Raw genomic sequence first — 11,842 nt, 5'->3', positions numbered from 1 at the left:
CATTAAGATAAAAAGCCTAAAGGCCCATAAGTGGAAGTCAAGCCCAAGTCAACAGATCAAGACCACACGGCCCAAGAAGACAAAACGCAGTCGTTCTAAGCAAAGCACAAGCTCAGGATGAAGAAAGATCGAGAAGCCTTCTATCAATTGCTTCAAGATGAAGCTGCTGAGTTGAACGACAAGAAGTACAAGTCAGCGGAAGAACAGAACCAACTTATAGACAAAGTATTTCTACTTTGGGTAAAGCTCAGAAGGCGCAGGAAGCTGTCTGGAAGACTTTACTATAAGTGTCAAAACATTCTGTTCATCTAACGAAAAGCTGCTGAGCACTGCCGTAGACAGAAGATGCAAGAATCTCATTGGCCAACGACACTGAGCACGTCCTGAGTGACAACGACAGGAAGCCGTTAGCCTCCAATGGTTATTTCAAAATTCAAAATTACCGGTGCTTGAAGTGTCACTATAAATAGGCCTCTCAATTGCTTCATTCGATGCAGATCTTCAAATATAGTCGAAACGCTGACCAAATTCACACTTGAAGTTCTGTGAGAAAAGCAAAGAAAAATCTTACACCAATTTCCAATCATTGTGTAAAACTCTAGAGTGATTTCATTCATCTAAAGTGTCTTAGCAATTTTTGTTTAGGACAAACACTTTATCATTTCTAGAAGAATAGAAAGGAGAAGCTGAGTACTCGGTTATAGTACTCAGCGGTAGTTATAGGAGTGAGTAGAGGTATAGAGGAGTACTCTTGTATACTCAGCTTCTATTGTAAAAGGTTTCGTGCTCTACCTTTAAAGAGCTCAGTAGAGAATTCAAAAAGATCGGAACGTGTTCCGGGGACTGGACGTAGGCAGAGAGGCCGAACCAGGATATGTCTGCTGAGTAACATATTTCTAACCCTTAAACTCCTTTATATATTGCTTGCTAGAAAACTGACTAAGTAACGAACTCACGCTGAGTTGAGTGCACTAAGAAAGCTGAGTTCAGGAATAGACTCAAGTGCTATCTCCTGACTCAAGGAAAGAAACAGACTTAGTCACAAGTTGACTAAGCTTGTGTCTTAAAACTACTTAGCGCCGCTGTGTAAACCTTTTCTTAAGAAAAGAAGTCAGCCTTAACGGACAAAATTTTAAATAGTTCCTATCCCCCCTGGAACTAACCTTGTCACATTATACGGGACCAACAAGTGGTATCAGAGCTTAAAAGCTCACTGAGTAAGATATAACTATCTTGAGCTGATCCCCACAATGGCTGAGAACAGCACCAATTTCCTCCCAGGAAATCAGACAACTCAGATTCTACCTGAGGGACTGTCCATTACTCGGCCTCCTCTGTTCTTCGGGTCTAAGTATACCTTTTGGAAGAACAGAATGAAAAATTTCATTCAGGCAACAAATATGAGTGCATGACTTTCTATAGTCCAAGGCCCATTTGTTCCTGTTGAAACTATTGACGGCCAAATGGTTGTTAAAGCTGAGACTAAGTGGACAGAGGATGATCTCAAGAAGCTACAAAATCATGCTTCGGCTATAAACATGCTTCACTGTGTGTTAGATGCTCCAGAGTACAACAAAATTTCAGGTTGTGAGTCAGCACATGAAATTTGGAAGAAACTAGAGGTCACCTACGAAGGAACCAACAAAGTTAAGGAGTCCAAGGTGAACCAGCACATAAGGCTATACGAGCTGTTTGAAATGAACGATGATGAAGGAATCTCTGACATGAACTCAAGATTCACAAACATAATCAACGAGCTCAAAAGACTTGGCAAGATCTTTACTGAGGAAGAGCAAGTCAAGAAGATACTGAGGAGTCTTCCTAAAAGCTGGCAAGCCAAGAAAACTGTTGTTGAGGAAGCTTAAGACTTGACCACCTATAAGTACGATGAACTCATTGGCTCGCTGCTGACCCATGAGATCTCAATGAAGAACTTTGAGGTGAAGGAGAAGTCTGAGGACAAGAAGCAAAAGTCTCTTGTCATAAAAGCTGACTCCACTGATGGGAGCTCAACAGACGATGAAGAAATGGCCATGTTCACTAGAAAAATGAAAAGGCTGTTCAGAAAGAATGGTAAATATTTAAGGAAGCCTTACAAGAAGTTTGACAAGTATAAAGCTGAGTCCAGTGACAACAAGTACAAAAAGGACAGCTAGAAGCCTATCACATGCTTTGAATGTCATCAAACTGGCCATATCAAATCAAGCTGTCCTACGCTGAGGAAGGAAAAGAAGAACGGCAAGAAGGCAATAGTGGCAACCTGGAGTGATAGTGATGAGTCATCATCATCAGAAGTTGATTCCACTGAGTCAGCAAAGATCTGCTTCAGGGCAGATGAGCTTACTGAGCCTTGCGTTTCTGAGCACGCTGACCCCTCCATTGCATCTGACGATGAGGTACACTCAACTGAGGTAATATCACTACCCTTGCTCAGAAATGAAATGATAAATGCCCTGAGTGACCTCTACACACTTGTCAAAAAGTGTAACAAGAAGGTTAGAGCACTCAGCAAGCGATGTGATGAGATTAAAGATGTCAAATTGAGTGACCTTCGATATCTTCTCCAAGACAACTCAACTTTGCATAGCAACGTAGAAACTATGCACAAGTTTGTCTCTGAGGTCTAGTCAGATTCTAAGAAACTGAGAAAGGACATCACATCTATTCAGAACCAATTCAAAGTTCCGAATAAAAGAAATATTCCTCTGAACACTCAGTACCGAAGTACTAGTCAGCAGAGATAGAATCCTCAGCGGAATGTCCAGTGTGACTTCTGTGGGAAGAAAGGACACACCACAAAGGTGTGCTGGCATGCTCAGCACTGGGGTGCTGACCAGTCAGTGAGATATCTTAAACGGAAGGTCAGTTGTGACTTCTGTGGGAAAAATGGACACACTGTCCAAGTGTGTCGTCATAAGATTAAGTATGATGCTTTACCTGCTGAGCCTAACAAACAAGGACCCAAAAAGACTTGGGTACCTAAAAATAACTAGCTATATTGTAGGTAAGCCTGAGGTGTGCTGAGAAGTCAAAGATGTGGTACATTGACAGCGCATGCTCGAGGCATATGACTGGTGATGAAACTCACTTCATCACACTTGTGCGTAAACGAGGTGGAAGCGTAAGTTTCGAAGACAACAAAAAGGGTAAGATAGTAGGGTCAGGAACCGTTGGTGGTAATCCTACTATTGAGTCAGTCTCCCTAGTCAGCGGACTCAAATATAACTTACTCAGCGTAGCTCAGCTATGTGATAATGGGAGAAAAGTTATATTTGATGACACTTGATGTAAAATACTCGAGGGTAAAACAAATGAGTTAATTTTAACTGCCCCTCGTATTGATAATGTCTTTATGCTGAATTTGGAAAATAAATTTTCAAAAAATGTATGCTTAGTGTCAAAGGAAGAAAATTCCTGGCTATGGCACAGGAGACTTGGTCATGTAAGCATGGACCTCCTGGCCAAATTAGCAAGAAAGCCATTAGTTGAGGGACTGCCAGAACTTAAGTTCGAAAAAGATCAATTATGCAACGCTTGTCAGGCTGGAAAAAAAACCAAACAATCTTTTCATAGTAAAAACATTGTCTCAACTAAGCGTCCATTAGAGTTGCTACACTTGGATCTCTTCGGACCAGTCCAGCCGCTAAGCTTGGGTGGTAGGAGATTTTTCTTGGTCATTGTAGATGACTTTTCTCGGTACACTTGGATCATCTTGCTGAGTAGCAAGGATGAAACCTTTGAGACGTTTTCAACTTTAGTAAGAAAACTTGAAAATGATAAAGACCTAAAGTTGGCTCACATCCGAAGTGATAATGGTGGAGAATTCAAAAACCAACAGTTTGTTGAATTCTGTGAAGCCAGCGGCATTGACCATAATTTTTCTGCTCCTAGAACGCCTCAACGGAATGAGGTTGTTGAAAGGAAAAACAGAACCTTGGTTGAAATAGCCAGGACAATACTGAGTGAGCATAGGCTTCCAAAGTACTTTTGGGGAGAAGCTGTCAACACAGCTTGCTACATACTTAATCGGGCTCTAGTCAGACCCATATTAAAGAAGACTCTCTACGAACTTTGGAAAGGACGAAATCCCAACATTGGATACTTTCGTGCCTTCGGCTGTAAATGTTTTATTCTAAATACTAAAGACAGCCTTGCTAAGTTTGATTCAAAAGCTGATGAAGCCATCTTTTTAGGCTACTCAACAAACAGCAAAGCATATAAAGTTTTCAATAAACGAACTCAGGTCTTAGAAGAGTCAGTACACATTGAGTTCGATGAAACTAACCCTACAGGAAAAGATAAGCACCTGTCTGAGGATGATCCATACTCAGCACCCGCTGACCAAGAAACAGCCGCTGAGTCACTGCCTCAAGGGCTGACCAAAGGTAAAAGCGAAACTCAAATTGTTTTCACTGACCAATCTATACCTGCAGAGATTGTTGAAACACAACCAGCACAAGACATCACTCTACCAAAAGAAATCAGAATACCAAGAGGTCACTCAGAGAGTGCCATTCTTGATGCTGCTGAAAACACCCTGATGACAAGAAATCAACTCAAGAGATACCTCAACAACGTACCATTCGTCTCAGTTCAGGAACCAAAGAATTTCGCTGAAGCTGAGCACGATGAGTTCTGGATGAGTGCAATGTAAGAAGAACTTGATCAATTCAGAAGAAATGAAGTATGGGACTTAGTGCCAAATCCAAGAAGCCAGAAGACCATAGGAACAAGATGGGTCTTTCGCAACAAGCTGGATGAACAAGGAAACGTAGTCATGAAAAAAAGCAAGACTCGTAGCTCAGGGCTATAGTCAGCAAGAAGGTATTAACTACGGTGAGACATTCGCCCCAGTGGCAAGGCTAGAGGCTATAAGAATTTTATGTGCATATGCAAGTTATATGAATTTTAAATTATTCCAAATGGATGTTAAGAGCATGGTTGTCAAACCCGGACCGGACCGGCCGGTTCAACCCGGTTCGACCGGAACCGGTCACAATTCCGGGCCGGAGGTAGTCCGGTTATTAAATATTTGAAAACCGTTTAAACCCGTTCAAACCGGCCGGTTCAACCACAAACCGGTTGACCCAATGTCGGTTATACGGTTTGATCCGGTTTGATTTTAGACATGTTTACTAGGGGTGCACATAAAAATCCGAAAAACCGAAAAACCAAACCGAAACCAAACCGAAAATAAGGTTAACCGAAACCGATGGACTAGTGTACGGTTTTTAATTTTAAAAATAATGGTTAATGGTTACGGTTACGGTTTCTTCATTCCAAAAACCGTGGTTAACCGAAACCGACCGAATCTCAAATAAATATTAAAAAAATATAAAAATAAATTTATTTATATGGGTAAACAATTATTTAGTTCCTATAGTTTTTCACAAATCATTAATCAATTAGTTCCTATAGTTTTTCACAACTCATTAATCAATCCACTATTTAATTATAAGGTCTCTAAATTTTTTCACTTTTAATGATTTAATCATTCTATCAAATATTAACATCAAATGAGATGAAAATATGTAAATAACTCTCAGTAATTTATTACTATCTCTCTAATTTCAGTTTATGAGACTTTTTTTTCTTTTATGTATTTGGATGTGGAAACAATGATAAAATTTTATTACTTGTTTTTCAAAACTTTATAGCCAGATGTTTTATTAGGGGTATTTTACCTTTTTTTTATTCGTTTAATTGTACGGAGATTTGATACAGGGACTAAACAATTTAACAGAATCAAAACTGAGGGATCATAATGCACGTACATCTCCCTCTCTACAGTTAATCTCTTCAACTCGCCATTGACCCGCTGTCTCGCTCACAATAAAAATTAGAATTCTTTTATTATTTTTATTTTTATTTGCTAATGGTTAGAAACCGAAATAAAAGGTTAACCGACCGAAATAATTGGTTAACCGATTAGTGGTTAACCGAATTTAATGGACTAGTGTATGATTAGTGTTATTAAAAAACCGATTAAATGGTTAACCGATCGAATTAACCTTAATGGACTGGTTAACCGACCACGTGCACCCCTAATGTTTACTTTAAAAAAAATACAAATTTTAACAAAGGTAGGATTTGAACCTTGGACCTTTAGCATGTAAACATTAATGCTTACCACTACACTATCATTTCTCTTATGTTTGTAATTAACTATTTAAGAATAAATAATAATGTTACAAGTTAAATAATTAAAATTTGATTTAGTATTATTTTTCTATTTAGATAAATATCATTAAAAAAATTATTTTATTTTCTCAATATTAACAAAGTTTTTTTTGGATCTGGTCTAAGTTCGACTCCTTTCTTAGCCTGGAGACCCTCCTTAATATTAGAGGTGTGAAGATTAGTAATCAGGAGGAGGATAAGGACAGACACTGCTGGGCCTTGACTAATAATGGTTCTTATTCTTGCAAATCGGCCTATGAAGCTTTTACCCCTAATAGGGCTGATCCTCCTTTGGAAATTTGGAAGTCCATTTGGGCCCTCAAAGTCCCCTACCGCATTAGGAGTTTCCTATGGCTGGGAGTCAAAGACAGGCTCCTCACGAATGCAGATAGACACAGAAGGCACTTGGCTGTATCTGGTGCCTGTAGCAGATGCAGCGGCCATGTGGAAACCTTGTGCCATGCTTTGAGGGATTGCCCGAATAGTAGAAAGGTTTGGGAAGGGGTCCTTCCTCACCACATCCTTCCTTCCTTTATGGGGTTCTCTGATATTGACTGGTTCTCTGAAGGCGTTAATGGGAATTTGTTGGCCAGTATGGAGCACGGGGCTATTCTCTTCGCTATTATTTGTCACCAAATGTGGAAATGGAGGAATGAAGAGTTATTTGCTGAGAAGACTGTCTTTATTCCTGACCTCCGGTTTTACTTCTCGAAAAAACTCTCTGTTATTACAAAGAGTTTTGAAGGAGAGCCCCTGGTTCACCCCTCCCCGGTTAAAGAGGTCCAGTTAGTTGGTTGGAGGAAGCCCAGGGAAGGGGTTGTCAAGTTGAATACGGATGGCTCCTGCCTTAGTAATGACAGAATTGCTGCTGGTGGAGTTCTTCGGGATGCTGGTGGCGCCTGGCTGGCTGGGTTTACCCATAACTTAGGTACGGGCTCCTCCTTTACTGCAGAGCTCTGGGGGATCTTGTCTGGCATTAAACTCGCCATTCGCATGGGTGTTAAAAGACTTTCGGTGGAGTCTGACAATTTGGAGGCTATCAACAGGATTTCGGATAGACAGGCTGTTTGTCTTAAGAGTCAGAATCTCATTAAAGCCATCTTGAGGCTTCGTCCTGCCTTCGATTCTCTTACCTTCTCCCATATTTATAGGGAGCAAAACCGCGTGGCGGATCGCTTGGCAGCTGCTGGGCATGGGGGGATGTTAGGTGTTTCTACCCTTTCCGTTCCTCCTTCTTTTCTGTTACCTTCTCTTCTTGAGGATAGGATTGGGGTTAGTCTTCCTAGACTGATCCCGGGTTAGGTTTTTGTTTGTTTGTTTTTTTTCTTCCCTTCTTACCAAAAAAAAAAACAAAGTTTTTTTTGGAAAAGAATATTAACAAAGTTTTAATTAATATTTTTTTTTGAAGAAATTTAATTAGTATTAAATTTTAAATATATACAAATAAATTTTAAAAATCTAATAAATTAAGATTGAAGTTGAATTATAAAATACATATCCTATTAAGCATATTAACATGTTAGTTATTAATAAAAATAATCACTATTAATTTTTAAAATATATTTTTTAATTTTTATATTTATTTATTATGATATTAAATAAATATTATTAGTATAATTTTGATGAATATAGTTAATATTATACTATGTTATACGATTAAATAGGAATAGAATTATAATTTTCATATGATTTTTGAATACCGGTTAAACCTCGGTTGGACCCCGGTTAAACCTCAAACCCTTAACCCTTTGTCTTTTCCGGTTCTTTAACCGGTCCGGTTTTGACAACCATGGTTAAGAGTATAATGTTCCATATATAAACACAACTATTGGCACATTAGAAGAAACTAGATATCAGAATAAAGGCAACAAGCTAATACCCTGTTATGACTCCTATTGAAGGGAGCTTCCAAAGCATCAAATTTACATTTAATTTCATACACAAAAATTTGGAATACAATGATACGAACATAAATTGATCTAACAAAACACCGTAATTTAATGAACTCAAGTATCACATACATTGATAGTTAATGACACTAAATAAACTATTGTTAATGCAATTGAAGCCATCTTAATTGGAAAAAGAAAGATAGCCGACGTACACCACAAACATAACACAATTGCTAATTCATGAAAGAGCTATTATAACTCTAGCCTCCTATTCTTTCAAAAAAAAAAACTCCAGCCTCCTTAATGCACCTGTGTGTGAGTATAATGTAGGAGATGCCTGCATTAAACATATAATATTGAATCATTTTCCTTCATGTACTAAAATTCAAGAAGTTGCTTACAGAGCATAGTTCACAGGGATAGTGTTGGGGTTTAGTGTCCTATAGACAATTGTTCTAGGATACAAACTTAATGTAAATGAAGTGTTCTTTATATCATTTGTTTTAATGAGATATATGTTTTATAACCATATAAAGGCAATCCCTTTTAAGCACTAAATAAAGTCTAATAAAAGGAAATCCGTAAGTTGGTTTAAAGTGATCATAAAGTGTTCATACAAGCATAAAGTGAGACTAAACTTTATGATAAACCAATAAACTTAAAACCACCCCAAGTCAAGTGATATGCCCATGATTGACATATCACTGTTGAGACTTGCATATAACAATGTCTTCTGTCCGACAGAAAGCTGATCTCACAAGCTTCATATATACAGATATCTGGACAGTTACGTGGATCCAATGAAAGGGAGTTCATTAGGATTGGGGATCCGATTTGAGATAACAGGATGGGTAGATTCATCCTTGTCGCCTGTTCATCTCATTGGTATTAATAGGTATAACTAATCCTCAGACTCAAAGGAATATTAATTGGTATTCTGGATTACGGAATGTGACGCTTTGACTCTGGTGTAACACGATCCTTAAGAGAGATGACTCTGGGGTGTGAACAGTAGATGTTGGGTATCACAGGAAGTGATTGCGGGATCGTTACATATTGGATTGAGCATTTATCACTCCCGATAAATGGGAGATACATCCAAGGATCGCTTGTGGAAGACTCGACTCTAAATCCTTGCAAGGTGATAGCTTAAGACTTGAAATACAGATTTCACTTAACCTATCTATTTGAGTTGACTCGTCCTGTACAAGTAAAACGAACGTCTCGCTATATGTGACTTGACATCATCCATAGTCATAAGATTCAGTTCAAGGATGTAGTTGATAAAGGATCGAATTATACTGTAACTAATACGGAAAGGTTAACGACAGAATCAACATGTCTTCTTATGGCTCTGGGGGAATGATTACGGACTTGCTAATCACATACTCTGTACATCATTCCGTTATGCAAAGATTAAATATAATTCTTTGAAAATTAATTTAATAGTTGCATACGGCCAGTAGTAATAGGAACCTAATGGGTCACACATAAGACTTCGAACCAAAAAGAGAGATAGATGTTAATTAATTGATGGAAGCCCAATTGAGCCCAATAAGGCCCATGGACCAAAGGGGGGGTCGAAATTCATGTAGTATGTACATGAATAATTAATTTGATTTTTATCAATCCTAATTAGATTAGGATTATGAATTAAATTAATTAAGAGATAAATAAGTTGGGAGTTTTAATTAGATTATAATACTCCTATTATTATCCAATAAGGTTATTATTATTATCCTTAATATGTTAGATATATAATGAGATAATAATTATGAATTCTATTCCGAATTGAATTCCTATTCAGTAACCTAATTCTATCTAACTAGGGATTAGATACAAGAGATTATAAATACCCCCCCCACCCACTATGTGATTTTCGAAATGCTTCAACCCTAATCCAAGGCTAGTGATTTTCGAAACCTACCCTAAAGAAAGAGAATTTTTGACCCCCAGTTCGAGGACGAGATTTTCTACGGCTTCCTTCCGATCAATTGATTTCATCTATTTCTTTTATCCTTGATCTTGTGTTGATTAATTAGAGGCAATCTATTTTGGTTGGTATTCAACGGTTGATTCTAACTTAATCTTCCCGTGTTTTATTTCGTGCTTGGAAACTCGGAGAAGAGTTGTGGGCACTTCATTAACAACGGTAGATTGATCATCAAAAGGTAATTCTTCTTATCCCTCTTTATATGAAATAACGATTAACGGATCCTAGGGTTAATGGAAATAGGTTAAAATTTTTATATTTCCGCTGCTATACCTTAGCCTAATTTCCAACAGTGGTATCAGAGCCATCGTTAAATCCGTTATTTCATATATGAAAATTTAGAAGTTTTTCAATAGGATTGAATAAATATTTATAGTTAGGATTAATTAACAAATTGTTTTGATTAATTAATTCTAAAGATAAATAAGTTTTAATTAATTGTTAATTAAAATAGATTATGCGTATGTTCCTAATTATTTTGGTTGATAATCATCATAACAAAATCTATTAGTTTTATAGTTAGATTGATAAAATCAGTTTTATTAATTCTAAAGATAAAACGGAAATCTATAGTAGTTTTTCCTATTTTCTGAAAATCGTTTTAAAACCGTTTTAGAACTGATATATATATATATATATATATATATATATATATTTAAAATTATTATAAAAAAAATTTGCGACAGCAGCTCGAGTCGCGCCTCGTGGCGCGACTGGCCGCTGTCGTGCGGCGCCTGGCCGCCGCTGCAGCAAGGCAGCGGCGGTTCAGCCGTCCTAGGGCTGCTGCAAATCGGCAGCAGCCCACCCTCGGGCCCGGCCCGAGACCCACTTGATTTTTAAATTGTTTAAAATCGGTTTTTATATATATTTGAATATATATGTTTCAGAAATTGATAGTTTTCTGTTTTGATTATCGAATGAAAATTTGTTTAAAAGTTTGTTTTACCAATTTGTAAATCAAAATGTTAAATGAATTGAAATCAAAATAATTGGGACGTACATAATTGACGTTTTGTATGGTTATATTAATCTAAGGTTAATATAAAGATACGAAACTATTAGAAGTAAAATTGGATGAAAGTTAATTTAATAAGTTAATGTGATTAACCTAAATATTACATAAAATAGTTATGTAATCAACCAATTAAATTTATTTAATTGAGTCTATGCATGTTTGGAGTTATGGACATATTTGGACCCTCTTTTAGTCTTTTGGTATTTTTGAAATAGGGCCTGCGAGTCCTGCCTTTCTACTATCTATTGTAATTTCTCCTCTCATCTAATTCCCTTCAATTCAATTGAAGTTTTCTTTAGTAGTATAAAAATTAATATGTAATTTCAAGGCGCCATGGAGAAGACGGAGGATCTAAAGAGAAATATGTAATAGTTAGTATTTCCTTAGGTTTGCCCTTTTATTCCGTCTCTGGCTCGACGGAATAATTTAGCAGCAAAGGAAGTGGTTTGGATTAGAAAGTTCATTATAAAACTTGGTGTGGTGCCTGACATTGTAAATCCCATTACACTGTATTGTGATAACAATGGAGCCATTGCGCAAGCAAAGGAACCACGGTCTCATAATGCATCCAAGCATTACCTAAAGTGATACCACATCATAAGAGAGATTGTGGCTAGAGGAGATGTGAGAATAGAAAGAGTACCCACAGAGGACAACGTTGCAGATCCGTTAACAAAGCCCTTAACCCAGAGAGTACATGATCGTCATCTAACTTCTACTGGGATAAGTTTTAGAAACAATTGGCTTTAGTCCAAGTGGGAG

This window comes from Euphorbia lathyris, chromosome 6, assembly GCF_963576675.1.
Source record: "Euphorbia lathyris chromosome 6, ddEupLath1.1, whole genome shotgun sequence".
NCBI classification, from domain to species: Eukaryota; Viridiplantae; Streptophyta; class Magnoliopsida; order Malpighiales; family Euphorbiaceae; genus Euphorbia; species Euphorbia lathyris.
Note: the sequence above shows the minus strand (reverse complement) of the source record.